The sequence below is a fragment of the Panthera pardus genome, unplaced genomic scaffold (genome assembly GCF_024362965.1).
Source record: "Panthera pardus isolate Hobbes unplaced genomic scaffold, ASM2436296v1 HiC_scaffold_13, whole genome shotgun sequence".
Taxonomy (NCBI): Eukaryota; Metazoa; Chordata; class Mammalia; order Carnivora; family Felidae; genus Panthera; species Panthera pardus.
The window spans coordinates 40,552,892-40,568,943 of NW_026526688.1; the positions used below are offsets into that span (position 1 = coordinate 40,552,892).

General features: G+C 38.8%; 1 protein-coding gene across 8 annotated transcripts in view; it reads left to right on the top strand.

Moving 5' to 3' along the window:
* The window catches only part of SLC20A2 (solute carrier family 20 member 2), a 106,445-nt gene that overhangs the window by 29,173 nt on the left and 61,220 nt on the right, over window positions 1-16,052 (top strand). For 2 of the 8 annotated variants that reach the window (XM_019440668.2, XM_019440667.2), the window contains exon 1: window positions 3,105-3,510. The exons of the other annotated variants lie outside the window; for them this stretch is intronic. The gene's annotated coding sequence lies outside the window, so the exon portion shown is untranslated. Of the gene's footprint in view, window positions 1-3,104; window positions 3,511-16,052 lie in introns of those variants that run through there. 8 annotated transcript variants of the gene reach the window in all.

The following is a 16,052-nucleotide window of genomic DNA, read 5'->3' on the forward strand; positions in this document are numbered from 1 at the left end:
TGGTTCATGGGTTCAAGCCCTGAGTTGGGCTGTGTGCTGACAGCTCAGAGCCTGGAGCCTGCTTTGGATTCTGTCTCCTCTCTCTCTCTGCCCCTCCCCCGCTTGCGCTAGCTCGCTCTCTCTCTCTCTCTCTGTCTCAAAACTAAATAATTATTAAAAAAAAACCCTTCATGTAAAAAATAAACTACATCTCTTCCCCACTCTGCCCCAGTTGTGCTCCCAGAGCACAGAGCACATCACTGTGTCTTTGTGCTTACCAGAACGTTGTTTGGGTGGGTCTGCCCTTCGCACCAGAATCTTGTCTGCCCTCCCTGTATCAGCAGCACCTAGCCCCGAACAGGAGCATTCCAGTATCTGGTACATGACTTTATAACTGAATTCCATGCCTGGGGGGAAATTCTTTCCTTCTTTCCTTCTCCCTCCTTTTGGGCTATTCATCCTCCTTTGGTCCTGTCTTTCTCCTTCCTAGATCATTTTTCCTCCCCCCGCCCCTGATCTTCTGATCTTCAGCTTTCCTCAGCTTTCCATTTCTCCCACCAACTCATTAGTCATTTTTATGTTCATTACATGTTGAAATGATAGTATCTTGGATATATTGAGTTAAACCAAATATATTATTCAAATTAATTTTACCTGTTATTTTTATTATTTTTTTACCTTACTACGAGAAAATTTAAAATTATGTATGTGGCTACTCTAGAGGGTCGATATCCAGTTTAATTCATTAATATGAGTTCATAAAACTAGTTTTTGTTTTTGTTTCAATTGCATGGATCTGTTGCACTAGATAAGCCATAGATCACCATCTTCCTTCCACTTACATGGCATTGCCTGGCCTTCCTCCCCCACCACCAAAACTTCCTGAGAACAAATGGGGAGAATTTACCTTGCTTTTAATGATGCACATAGATTTTTCTCTACTGTCATAAGTATGCCTGGAACAAAAGTACAGTTGACTCTTAAATTATTTTCACTAATGAAAAGGAAGCAGCAGAGTGACTAATGTAAATTGGAGGATACACTATTTTCTTTGGAATGTTTTGGTTCTTCCATTTTGGAACAGGTGTGGCCAGTGTTGAAAGAAACAGTGGAGTCATACTCAGCATATTTGATACATGAGGAACTGGAAAACTCAGTGTTCCCTGCCCTCCGTATAATGGATATAAGACTTATCATAGTGTTCTTCTGTAATGCAAACTCCAGTGCCTAAATAAAGTTGGTGTATTTGCTTTTTCTTTCTGGTTTAGGGAAGAAATGTGTTTTAGCTTAGAAACTCTTTTTCCAGGGGTACCTGAGTGGCTTAGTTGGTTGAACGTCGGACTTCAGCTCAGGTCATGATCTCACGGTTCATGGGTTCAGGTCCTGTGATGGGCTCTGTACTGACAGCTCAGAGCTTGGAGCCTGCTTCAAGTTCTGTGTCTCCCTCTCTCTGCCCTTCCCTCGCTCATACTCTATTTCTCTCTCTCAAGAATAAATAAACATTAAAGAAAAAAAAAAGAAACTCTTTTTCCAAACTATGATAACAGGATAAGGATGATTGTGTCAAAAATAGCCTCACAGCATCTTCTTTTGGCATTAAGAATTCTAGAGTGAGTTTGCTGTCAATCACTAAGAGTTAATTATATTGATTAGGGCAAGTCATCTTTGATAGTGCCTTCTTGTTTCCTTTTGGCATAGAGTGGGAAATGCTTACCTCCAGTGACTTTGGGTTGGGGTAGTGGTGAGTGTACCTCTAGCTACCATCTTGCAAGGGTTTTAGCGAGTCCTGCTTACCATTGGGCAGTGGGGGTGGCATCCCAGACCTGCAGCTAGCAGTTTTTGTAAACAACTTGGAGGAGGTTTGTGCTGGTGGTTACCAGCTCATGCCAATGGGAATCAACCTGTTTACCACTTTGGGTGTTTGTGCCATAGGTGGACGGTGCTTCATAAGAGCATAGTCCTGTCTTAAAGATCCATGTAATAGGATACCTACCTGTGACAGAGAGTCAAGGAGTGAAACCCTGTAGCACAGACCTGGGATTTGGGAGTTAAGTAGAATAAATCTCTTACATTCTTCTTCTTCTTCTTCTTCTTCTTCTTCTTCTTCTTCTTCTTCTTCTTTTTTTTTTAAATCTCTTGCATTCTTAAACTAACATTTTAAAATCAGAAAAACAGCTTAGAAAAGATCTATAGGATTATAGCTAAATGGTTAATATGGAAGACATATATGTCATACAGAGGTTAGGAGGGCGATGGAATGATCCAGTGTTGATTCAGAATGAAGCCTTGGACAAGTCATTGAATTTCCCTGTTTTACCCATGTGTTTAAAAAAAAGGGGGGGTGGGGGGGGGGTGGGAATAATATCTCCCTGATGTGTTTGGGGATTTGAGGTTTGTAATGTGTTTTGAGATCTTTCATAAAGTGTCCAGTAAGACCAGAGTATGTCACCAGAACTCAAATGTTTAAAACTAATCAAAACCATCTTGAGTAGATGTTATGCAATTCTGTGGCTTTGATAATAAGTTGTACTTATTAAGGAAGTGCATATATATATTTGGAAGTATATATATTTTAAAAGAAATTCTGTGCTATTTCTCGTTTTCTTTTGACTATCAGATGTGTGCTTGGGGTCTTCAGCTGTTAACTTGAGTGTCAACATGATTTATAGATGGTCTGTCATCTATAGAGGACAGTTTACCAGTTCCAGCTAGCCATGCAGTTAAATGCACTTCAGAATGTTTCTTGCCAAGGACGATGCCTTTTGCAAATGTTTGAGATGTTTGTTCTCACTTGTAATTTATTAGTGAACCTGTGTCCTAATAGCAACTCCTTGGAAGTGCAGAAGACAAAGCTAGAAAGCAAGTGAATGACATTGGTTCGTTTTATATCAAGAAAAAAGCTTTCATTGAAGAGTACTTGTTGTTAAACTTACTAGTTTGTATATTTGATTCCTGTTCAATTTCACATGGTACCACATCTAATCACACTGTGTAAAGAATCTGACAAAACGTCCTTTTACTTTGCTTTTCCTTGTGAGGAGCATACAGCACTGCCACCTTGTTGCCAAAGTTTTGTTTGATTTGAATGTGCTTAAAAAATCAAGTGAGCGCCTGTTGTGAAAAAGAGCTTACTCTTTCTTTGTCAGTACTTGCGAAAACAACTTAAAAGAAGTTAGTATTATTGGACTGAATTCAGTAATTAGCATAATCATGATGCTATGTATTGTTCAGCAGAGCACGCCCCTTGGCCAAATTTCCCATTAAGAGGACACCGATGTTGTCCTAGTGAATAAATCCCAGCACACATGATGCAAATCAGCGAGTTCCTGCCTGCTGCGCCGGTGCGGTTAATTTTAGCTGGGGTTTGTTCTAGGAGTTGTAAAACTGTTTACCCAAGTAGAAGTTAGTAAGCTGAAATGTGACTTCTCGGCCCAAGGTGATAGGATATCTATTTTAGACTTCAGATTGTGTTCATGGTCGGGAGAACAGTCTTCTGAAGAATTGCGGCTCAGATTTCTTTTGAAAGTGCTTGTAAGTAGTGGCTGGGTTTTTAAGATTTCTCTTTGTTCTTCTCTCCTTAAATCTTCCTAATGTTGCTATCATAGTAACTTTTCATCTCTTGGGAAAACTGGAAACTTTGGGGTGGCTACTTCAGGGGATTCTAAGAATGGTGGCAAAGGTTTTTTCTTTACCGTGTATCCTACTGCAAGAAACCTACCTCATTTGGTTTTCCCAAGAGAAAGTATTTGATTCTTACTGTTTTTATCTTGGCAGAAGCAGTCTGTAGATTATTCCTTATTTTATCTGTTAAAATATTTGATTAATGGGATGGTTGTCTCATTGAGCTTTATTTCTATGGTAACCTAACTCTCAGGAAAAAAAAAAGTTAAAAGTAGATTCCTGTTGTACTTACTGTGAGTTACAATTTATATGCAGAAATAATGGGAGTGTCATATGTAATTGTGTAAAATGTACAGATGGACAGTTTTATTTTTTTTTTAAGAAAGATTTCGTGTTTAAAAATAGACCCATATACCTCTAAAGAGAAGCACTTAAACAAATTAGGATGAAGGCTTTACAAAGTAATTGAAAGCATCCTCTGGAAGATTGAGTTAATTACCACAATTAACCAAAGTCATGAAATTCTTTAATCTTAACTGCTCTTAATTTAACAAGTCATTGCCAACTTAAATTTAGACTGAAGAAAACTAAAGATTTTAATATCAAATATTTTTAATTAAATCTGCATCACCTTGCTTAGTTTGAGGTGTGTTTTAATTCAGAGTACACTAACTTCATGCCAAATAACATGCTTATAACAGAGAACCAGGCTGGACATTTCTTTAACCAATTAACAAATAAATTCTATCCCTCTAGGAATATTGACCTTAATGAAGCAGTTCTAGTAGGTGCTGTGGTAGCTCCTCACCAGGCATCTGTGCCCATGTCATCTGTGTGAGCGAGGAGGGAGGCATTCCCTCAAATGCCATTTTCCATTTTGAAAGCTTTATTCAAAGACTTCTTTGTTATTATATATTGTCTGATTTTAAATCCAAATGACCTAAGGTGTCAACAATGAAAGGAAGTGTTTCAGTGGTACATTTAGTAGGAAAAGAATGTAAGAAGGAAAAACAGAACTGCGTTCTTGAGCTATTTTTAGAAAGAAACTCCTATTAAAACAAGTTTTTTTGTTGAGCAGAAGAGAAATTTGCAGTCCAGATTCATTGTAATTATAATAGAAAAGTCTAATACCGTCTTTAATAGTAAAAAGGACTTTGTTACAGTATTTGCTTCATAATACATACTTTCATTGCAAGAAAGTCACCACTCTTATTCTTACATTTAATTGTTAATAAGGCGCCATCTGAATGTCCGCGGAGTGTTTTTAAAGGTGCATTGTAGTTGGATCCTAGATCGTTTTCAAGCTGTTATTCATTCCCTCAGTTGTAGCTCAGTCCTGTGAAAAAGAAAAGCTGTTCAAAATGTATCCATTTTTAAAATTTAACAGAAGTTTCCATAGGTATTTTTACTAGAGGAAGCTTGTGTTCTTCTAGGAGGAGTTGCTAAAATGCTCATAAACACTTTGAGAGTGTCCGTTTTAATGATTTATGTGCTGTGAGAGAGTGATACAGGTGAATGAAAGGGAAGATCATTTTAATGATGTAAGCGTCAGTGTGGGAATTTGTTCTGTTTGCTGGGGTGTGATTCCCTTCACTCCTTCTTATCTTGTGTGCCTGATGAAGTGATACCGGTTATTGTTCCCTGGTCAGTAAAGTCTCTGTTGACTAGTTATGACCTTGGGCATGACAGATCACAGTGAGCTCAGCTCCTGGTCACAAATGGGGGTCCAGATGCTGAGCAGCAGGGCGGCTTTGGGGCCTGTGGAAAGAGCCCAGCAGCCCACGGTTCCACGCCTGTGCTGTGCACACCTGTACCTTCCATCATGGTTGCCCTCCCTGCGGTTGACTGTGTGTCTGTCCTCCAGTCCTGTTTAAACCGCTTTCCTTGGCAGCCTGCCTTTTCCTCCTAGCCCTCTGCCTCTTAAAATAGTTACAGACCCAGAGGCTCTGACAGAGTAGCTCCTGACTGCAGTAGGTTTATTTTACTCTTTATTCCTAGAGAATTAGCCTTCTGCTCCGAAGCTGCTTAGGGAAGCAACGAAGAATCTTTTTGGGGGTTCTCTTCATCCACTTGAGGGTTTATGTAATAGATAACTTGTCTGTGTGGTTATATGGGAACTTACATTATCTAACAGGTTGCCTTTTGGCTTGGAGCTGGATGCAAGTGCGCAGTGATCACATCTCTAGCTTGTGCTCTTTCAAAAGGAAATTATGTAGGAATAGGCTTTGTTATATTGAATTTCAACAGTTTTGTCTCATATGAAAGGAACAGTGTGCACAGGAATGCCTTGAGCTCTGCTTGTCTTGTATGTAAGTAGATGGTAATAGGATTGGACCCTCTGCTGGAATTCTGACTTCTCCTGGAAATACTGGGACTGCTGTTATTATTTAGCATGTATTAAGCACCCCCAGAACACATACAATGCACAAAGACTGCATAGTTCCTACTCACAAAGAACTCACGTGCTAAAATTAGGCAATAGACAGAGACTGGGCCCCCGACATAACACACTAAGTAAACTGGCAGAAAAAATAGTGTGAAAGGGAAGAAAAGGAAAACAAAACGGAGCGGGGAGAGTTGGGGTCAGCTTACAGGATAGCTTTCAGTTCATCTGGGCTTTTGCCAAACAGGACAAACTGCTGTGCGCCCAGGGGTGCTCCTTCCCTTTCTCTTCCAGCAGCTAGGGAAGTGATGGAGATGGACTGAGCCCTGCAACCAGATCCTCAGCGCCAGTTCCCTGTTACAATTCTCCACAAAGGGAGGAGGTTCACTAGTTTCCCTGCACCTGGAATGGTTGTTATATGGAGGGCGTAAACTTCTGGTGTCTCATAAAGTCCAATAAAAGTAAGAAGCATCTTTCCCAGTATAATGAGATTTGTATAGAAATCTGACCTGGCATTCCAGATTTTCTCTCTCCTCCTGAACTGATGTGCACTAGATCTGGTTCCTTAAAACCCTGCACTGGTTTAGGATGTTGAGTCAACTGTTGAATTAGAGAAATGCTTTGAGCTTCTCAGAAGAAAGGCATTACGAAGGTCACCTAAGCATTATTGCAGCTCATAAAGGAGTCAGAGAACATGAATCAGAAGGGAGCTAATAAGGCAAGCTTCGGGTATTGGAGATTAATAAATAGGAATATACTGTATGAATCTGTGAGTCATTTTTCCCCTCATATGCAACCTCAGCCAGTCTCTCTGACTAAGGTTCTGGGTCTAGTTCATGGCTCCACAACTAAAAGAGACTTGGAGAAGGCTCAACCAAGAATGCCACAAAATGATTAAAGGGTTGAAAACTGATATCTATAATATGATGTTAGGGAACTTCTCTTATTTAGCCTGGAGGGGAAAAAATGCCCAGGGGACTCTTGAATTGTTATGCAAGTAAGTAGATGCCTCAGAACCAAGGACTGATGACCAACTAGTATCTATTTCCATTGAGAATATAAGAGTTCAGTCCAACAAAGCTTAGGTTAGAACCATGGTCCCTCACACTGCAGTCCTGGCACCTTGAGCGTCAGCACCACGTGGGAACTTGTGAGAAATGCACCTTCTCAGGTCTCATCCAAGATCTGTTGATTCAGAACCTGGGGAGATGGGGCCCAGCAATCTGCATTTTGACAAGCCCCGTAAGTGATTCTGATGCACACTAAGGTTGGCGGACTACTAGATGAGATATAAAGAAGGGTTTTATAAAATGGGGAATTTGAACCCTGGAAAATGTAAACCTTTTTTTGGAAGTTATCTAAAAATGGATTTGTATTTGTGATGTTTTCAATATTCTCTCTAAAGTCTGGAGATAAGTGACCTCTCAAAGTCCCTTCTAGCCCTGACTTTGCTCTGGATTTCCTCTGTCACTTAGAGAAGATTAATAATTAACCAGGAAAATTTTGCAATTACTTTTCTGAACTCAGTAGTTAAGACAGTGCCCATTTCAAATGAGAAGCAAATGAGAAAATGTGATAGTAATGTGCTCTCAGATTATATCACAGTGTTATTCAGTGGACTCCCTCTTCCCCATGTGACTTTTACACAGCCACCAGAAGGGGAATTTGGGCAGAGGTCAAAACAAGGAGCCTCTTGATGTTAGCTGGTGATTGATCATTTTGTGTCACAGACTGCTGGCTAGATTGGTCGCTTTCTTCATGAAGCCTATGTCAGAAGATAGGTGGCAGTAGGGGAAGTTTGACTACCCCATTTTCCCAACTCTGTCACTTCCACAGGAGAGCTTTGTTGGTGTGCTGTTGTATCACCTGCAGGAATGTCCTTCCCCGTCCCTGCCATGGGGAATTCCATGTGACACCCTAGATATAGGGGCAGAGCGAGGACCTAAAGAAAATGTAAGGATGGATGTGGTCAGCTTGGAGGCTGTCTGCTAGAGGTGAAGGATAGTGACCTGTTTCATCGTGACGTTTTTATATCTGCAGCAAACAATGGTACACATGCCAGGCACTTAATGAAATTAAGTGGTTAATTGCTCAGTTGAAATGGTCAAGGCCACAGGTGCTCTGCCTTCTTCAGTGTAATAAATTATCTAGAGTTAGGAAGGTGGTGGTTCTTACCCTTCCCAATCAAAATAGTTACTCCTCCTATGAGTCCCTCTACTCACCACCTGCCACACACCTCATTGTGCTTTTTGCCTGATGGAATTTTCTTGGGTTGAAAACACAAACTACTGAGAGTGTGTCTATTTGTTATACTTTGTATAGCATTTAGTACAATAAAAGCTTTTTGTGATCATAACGAAGAAAGGGTTTTCTGAGGACATGTTTTGCCAGTGCTGTTTAAAAATTGTCACACAAGTGGCACACTGCTGTCTCCAAAGAAGACATGCTCTATCTTGGCCAGGGCACCATGGCTCTAATATTTTAGCCCTTAAAAATGGGATAGGTAGAACCCTTGGCTTTTATGGCTATAGTTAATTACATATTTGCAGAGTATTAAAAGATCCTTGAAGTGAGAAATGACAAGTGAGGGCATCTGGCTCGAACTTCAGTTTGCTGTGTAATGGGAGACAGGGGGTAAAGGTGGCAAGTGTATATACGAGTGTTGCACAACCTTCAGACTGAGTTGTGTTTGAAAAAACGGAGCTCTCAGACATTAAGCTGCAGGCACTGCTATTTCTACACCTGTGTCTGTTTACGGAGTATATGAAGCCCACCGAATGTGTTAGTTGCACACTGATAAGATAGCTATGTCTCACCAATGCAGAGGACAGAGGCAGCTGATTTTTAACATTCTGAGTTAGTCTGAATATAAAATATTTTCTTTAAAACCAGCGAACTCTCAATAACTATAAATCCAAGAGAAAGTTCAAACGATTGGTCCATTTGGTTCTTATTGATAGCAGGCAAAAGGCTATTTTTATTTCTCTACAAAGAGAATTTACTTGATAGTCATTCCCTTTAGTATTTCACTTTGGCAAAAATAGTTTTGTTTCTAAAAGCACTCTTCTACCTAGTCCACATATGTTTGATTAAAAATGAGAGTGGGTAAGTGGTTTGGGCTAAACCTTTTCTCATTATTGTTCAGTCGAAAAAAAATTAAACTTGATGAAAAAGGAGGAGGAACAACCCCTTTGCTTATTATAGACTACTGAAGAATTACTGACCTAATGCTTCAAAGAAACATCCCCAGAAACAACTTGATAAGGTACTAGTTAGATCATATATGGTGTTACCATGTAATGCAACTCTCTGCAGCCATTTAAAAGTGATGGCGTTCTATCTATTACGAGTGAAACTTGCAGGTTACAAAATACATATGTATAACCGTTTTCTACACAGAAGGCAATTTTTTTAATGGCTAATGGCTTCATTTTCTTTTTTGAAAGGAAGGCACAGGGGCTCCTGGATGGCTCAGTCAGTTGAGTGTCCAGCTCTTGCTTTCAGCTCAGGTTATGATTCCAAGTCATAGGATCAAGTCCCACATCAGGCTCCTCACTGAGCATGGAGCCTGCTTGGGATCCTCTTTCTCCCTCCCTTTCTCTCTCTCTCTCTCTCTCTCTCTCTCTCAAAAGTTAAAGAAAAAAAAAAAGGAAGGTACTTATATGTACATGAAAAACAAATGCTTTGCATCAGATGTAAGCAATAGTTATCGCAAGGAGATTAGCTGATGTGTGATGTCTTCCCTCTTCTCTTTGGCTACCTATAGGTTTTTTGTTTTCTTTTTTTTTCTAATGAGCATGCATTATGTAATAATGAAAAACTTTCTTTTCAAAACAGGGCTATTATAATTCATTTTGATTTTGACTTTTTTATTTAATTTGGCAGTGGCCTCCCAGTGGCTTACGTAAGTAATGCATACTTCGATGAATAAAACTAGTAGTACATCAGAATGTACACAAAACAGTGGTTATTTTTCAGTGGTGAGCAAAGAGCACTTTTCCTTGCTTTACTTTCTTGTGTACGTACCAGGTTTTTTTTTTTTATGTGAGTGTGTATTATTTTTACAATGGGAGATTTTGACTTATTTTTAAGGCAGAGACTTGAGATCTTGGCTCTTGGGAAGAGGCCCATACAAAGTGATGTGTGGCATTTATTGATAAAGGTTAGTTTTGTTAATTCTTCAGGGTAACAGGTATTCAGCAAGGGTTTGCTTTCACTACTTATGGCTGTGGATGTTCGGTGAGCTCTAATATGACCTCAAATTGAGTAGGATCTCAGGTTCAGTATTATATAAAGGATGGGAGCTGGGGAACCCAACATTTTTAAGTCATTGAAATAATACTTTGTGTTAGGATTATTCATTTAAATTTTGTAAGGGACCATCATTCTTGGTCTTCAATATAAAGTAGTGAATTATAAAACCATTATAAAAGATAATATTTTGAGTGACAGTTACAAGGGATGATGGAAAGAATAAGTCATCTAGCTCGTATTTCCAGAGCACTTATCTTTGTAGTATCAAAGTGTATCTCACCAGTGTTTATTAAAAGCGATAGCACTTTAGGAGAGTACTGGCCTTCTCAATTCTTTCTGCCAAATGCTGCTAGGATGTTCTTGTGGCCTTAATCAGAAGGTTATTTCGGGTAACTGTTTGGTCCTGGTGGCAGTTGATATAAGAAAATCGTGAGCAAAAACAGTAGGCCTCCCTTTCAACCCATTTTTGTGTGGTAACATGTGAGAATAAGTACTTTTGATAGTTACTTAAAGAGTCTCTCTTTGAAGTATATTCCTAAGTTTGGGCCTAAATGAGTAGAATCTGTCACCAGGTTTACTTGGGGACAGAGGTTTAGATTGAAACTAAATTGAATCCACTGTCAACAGAACCTTAAACTTAATTTAAAGCCACGGTGCCTTGAGAAACCAAAACGAATTTAGTAGCATGCATGTAGTATACCATGTTTTGGCCTAGCCTTTGTTTGAGGACCTTTGTTACTCATAGAAGAGTGTTTTCCTGGAATACTTGTAACTAAGAAAGCTGGTTTTTCAAGTTTCTTTCTTACCATTTTTGATCCTTTAAGGAGTGCTTTTCTGTTCATCCTCTCTTATATTTCTTTATCATCTTGTCTCTTTCTCCTGCAATTGTAAGATAGGAATAATCATGTAATTCCTCTCTGCACTGTTGCCTCTTTGGGGAAGTAAAGACATATCCCACATGGGTTTATCATCATTTTTTCTGGGTCAGGGAGGGGAGAAAGAGATGTCAGTGAGCTATTTAACCCAAAGAGTCAGAAATGCAATGGATAGAGTACTGTTCCAGTGAGATTTGTGATAGCCAGCCACATCAGCATGCCCTAGCTGCCAAGTGATTTCAACTCTGATGAGTCACAGCCCTCCTGCACACAATTTCAGCACAGATATATGATGTGCCACGTGCCACGGGGCACCTGGATGATTCAGTTGGTTAAGCGTCTGACTCTTGATTTGAGCTCAGGTCATGATCTCATGGTTTGTGAGTTTGAGCCCTGTGTTGGGCTCTGTGCCGACAGCATGGAGCCTGCTTGGGATTCTGTCTGTCTCTCTCCCTCTCTCTCTGCCCTCCTCTCACTTGCTCATGCTCTCTCTTTCTCTCTCCCTCAAAACAAATAAACTTTTAAATTTTTTTCATTAAAAAAATGAAATGCCACATGCCCTATCAAGATGGAGTAAAATAGGTGGCTACAGTTTGATTAATAGAATGCTTTTCAAGTTGAGTGGCTCAAAGGAAGAAAGAGAACATTTTTTTAAAATGATAGAGTGGATAAAAATATGTCTAGACTATATTCTGAGACTATAGACTAAATTAGAAAAGGTAAAAAAAAAAACAAAAACTGGTTGCTGTCAAGAGAAAGGGGGGCTTTGTAAGAGCAAGAGGAGATTGGAGCTCAGCTTAAAGATTTGGACTGAGTTTATTTTCTTCCTTTTTATTTTTTTATTTGTTCATTCATTTCTTGGTTTTGTTTGTTTTTGCCTTTTTTACAGACTAAAAGTGAAAATAAGGGGATATGAATGTGCTTAGCATAGTGAGGCGGTTGGGAGCTCATGTACTGTTACAAAGGTTTTAGAAAGAAAGTGATTGCTTTAAACTTGACTTGAAATTAAAGTGGTGGCTGGTGCAGGAAGAGAGAATTGTTGGGAGGTTCTGTCACTTTCTGCCTCAGCCTACTGTGCAGAGTTCGGTATCCCTAAGGACCTAGAGGGTGGAGGAGTGTCCAGCCAAGCACCTTTTGCTGTCAGTCCTGATTTTCACGATCTCTACTTCTGTTCACGTTCGTTTGGTTTTTCCTTGAGTGTCTTCAGGCTCTGTGAGACTTGTCAGTAACAGTTAAATAATCCAGAATTTTTATTTGAAGAAAAATGACTTAACAGCTTAATCCAGAAAAGCTTCGTTTGATCAGGTATAAAAACTTGACATTGTCATATTACAATGATACATTTTTAAAGTTTAATTTTTATTGCGTTCTGAGGGGAAATTACCCTCAATTGGTAATGATATAATGAAAAATATTTTTTTTCTGTCTCCCCATTAAATATTAAGTAGTAAACTTCTAAGAACTCAAATGATCAAATTGGATCCAACTATGTAAGAACAACACAGATATAGAACTTTCTTTCTTTCTTTCTTTCTTTCTTTCTTTCTTTTCTTTCATTTTGAGAGGGAGTGCACATGCACACAGGAGGGACAGAGGGAGGGAGAGAGAATCCCAAGCAGGTTCCATGCTGTCAGCACAGAGCCCAACGTGGGGCCTAATCCCACAAACCATGAGACCATGACCTGAGCTGAAGTCCGGAGTCAGACGTTTAACCAACTGAGCCACCCAGGTGCCCCAGAAGTAATTTTTTTAAAGGCAAATCATGGCCACTTCAACAAAAATTATATATAGTAACATTCATTTTACTATAAAATTATGAATCTGATGACACTATAGTTCTGTGAGTGTTTACACATGCTGAGGATTTTGTGACCATCAGCACAGACAGGATAAATAAAAATTAAAACTCCCCAGAGGTTGTCTTTGTGCCACCCCTTTGTATTTAGACCTTCCCCCATCCCTTAACTCTCTGAACTATGAAAGTAGTCTCTAAGTTCCACACCAGCCATAGTAAAGGGTGAAAAGCCATAGTTAAGGGGGCTTAAGCACAACCTTTGATCAGTTAAGTGGCTTATGGGTGATTCTTCAGAAGCCAGACTAAAATATAAAAACAAGGAGGAAAAATCTGAGCAGGGAAATCAACAGCTATTCTCTGTGGAAAGTAGACTTCACAGAATTAGATCAGCCAAATAAACAAACAAATATCAGTAACAAAACCTCTAGGGTCTGGGAACATCAGTAACCAGAGTTGCTATGTTATGTACAGTTATAGATATATAACATATCTATAATATGTCTAGTTTTCAATAAAAATTTATGAGACATGTAAAGAAATTAGAAATTGTGACACATACACAGGAGAAATAAACTAGACAATTGACACTGCTTTTGAGGGGCCCATACACTGAACAAAACAAAGACTTCAAAGTAGCTATTATAAATACTCAAAGATTAAAAGAAACCATTTAAAACATTTTTTTTAATGTTCATTTATTTTGGGGAGAGAACCACAGAGCATGAGTGGGGGAGGGGCAGAGAGAGAGGGAGGCACAGAATCCGAAGCGGGCTCCAGGGTCCAAGCTGTCAGCACAGAGCCCGATGCGGGGCTTGAACTCTGTAAAGTGTGAGATCACGACTTGAGCCAAAGTCATCACCTTAACCAACTGAGCCACACAGGTGCCCCTAAAAGAAACCATTTTTAAAGAAAAAAATGAAGGTATGGTGGCAGTGAATCACCAAGTAGTGACTCTTTTTAAAGCGATAGAAAATGCAGACATGATACCAGAAGCACAAACAACAAAGGTAAAAATAGATAAATTGGACTACATCAAAATTAAAAGCTTCCACACAACAAAGGACACAATCAATAGAGTGAACAGGCAACCTTTGGAATGGGAGAAAAAAATCTATAAACCATATATCTAATAAGGGGTTAGTATCCAGAATATATAAAGAATTCCTACAATTCAACAGCAAAAAACAAAACAAAACAAAACAAAAAAAACACAACCAAACAAAGAAACAAAAAAACAATGAAAAAATGTGCAGAGGACTTGAAGTAGATATTTCACTAAAGAAGACCTGCAAATGGCCGACAAGCCAGTAAAAAGATGCTCATCATCACTAATCATTATCGAAATGCAAATCGAAACCACCGTGAGATATCACCTCACACCAGTTAGAATGGCTACTATATATAAAAAACAAAACAAAACAAAAAACAAGCATTAGTGAGGATGTGGAGAAATTGGAACATTTGTACCTTGTTGGTGGGAATATAAAATGGTGTGGCTGCTGTGCAAAGCAGTACAGTAGTTTCTCAAAGAGTTAAAAACAGAATTACCACCTCACATGGCAATTTTGCTTCTGGAGAAATTGGAACCTTTGTAGCTTGTCGGTGGGAATATAAAATGGTGTGGCTGCTGTGCAAAATAGTACGGTAGTTTCTCAAAGAGATAAAAACAGAATTACCACCTCACCTGGCAATTTTGCTTCTGGATATACACCCAAAAGAATTGAAAACAGAGACTTGGAGAGAAATTTGTACACCTTTTTTTGATAGCATTATTCACAGTAGCCAAAAAGTGGAAGTAACTGAAATGTCCATCGGTGGATGAGTTAAAAAAAATGTGGTTTATATGTACAATGGAATATTATTCAGCCTTAAAAAGGAAAGAAATTCTGAACATGCTACAGTGTGGATGAACTTTGAAGACACTATGCTAAGTAAAATAGGGCAGTCACAAAAACACACTGTATGGTCTCACTTATATGGATGTACTTAAAGTAGTCAGACTCATAGAGACAGAAAGTAGAATGGTGGTTGCTAAGGATTGGGGTGGGAGGGAATGGGAAATTATTCTTTAATAGGTACAGAGTTTCAGTTTTGTAAGATGAAAAGAGTTTTGTGGTGATGTTTGCATAACAATGCAAATGTACTTAATGCCACAGTACACTTAAAAGTAGTTAAATGGTAAGTTTTATGTTTATTTTACCACAATTAAAAAAAATGTTTTAAACATGGAAATTCTGGAATTCAAAAGTATAACAAAATGAAAAACTCACCAGAGGGATCAACAGTAGATTTGAGTTGTCAGAAGAAAGAATCTGCAAATTGAAGAGAAAGCCATGGAGATAATGCAGTCTGAAGAACAGAACGAAAGAATGAAAAAGAATGGACAGAATCTCAGAAGAATATAGGTCACTATTAAGTGTGCCAATTGAAGTATCAGAAGTAGAAGAGAGAGAAAAAGGGGTAGAAAAATATTCAAAGAAGTCATGATTTACAGCCTTACAGGTGGATGAAATACACTAATGTACACATTCAAGATGCTTAGCAGACTCTAATTTGGATAAGCATTAAGAGATCCACACCCAGACATGTAATCAAAATTTTGAAAGACAAAAAGGTGATGTGGATAGCAGCAAGAAAGGAAAAACTCAATTATAAGGGAACTTCACTAATATTAACACCTGATTTCTTATGAGAAACAGTGGGGGCCAGAATGCAGTTAAGAGGGCACATTAAAGTGTTAAAAGAATCCTCTGCCCGCAAAACTATCTTTCAGAAGTAAAGGCAAAATAAAAACATTTTTATCCCAAGTAACTGAAAACAGAATCCATTGCTAGCAGTTCTGCCTTACAAGAAATACTAAAGGAAGTGACACTTGACAGTAATATGAAGACGCGCACACACACACACACACACACACACACACACGTGAGCTCCAGTAAAGGTAATTAAGTAGGTAATGATAAAAGACTGTATAATTATATATTTCTGCTTCTTATAACTGATTTCAAACATCACTAAAGAGCAGCTTCTATCTGGTTGCTTTCTAGTTACTGTAATAAAGCTCTGTGTTCACATCAAAGCATCCTCCCTAGCCTCAAGTTTTCTAAAGGAAAAACTGAGCCAAAGGGAGTCAGTGACTTGCCCA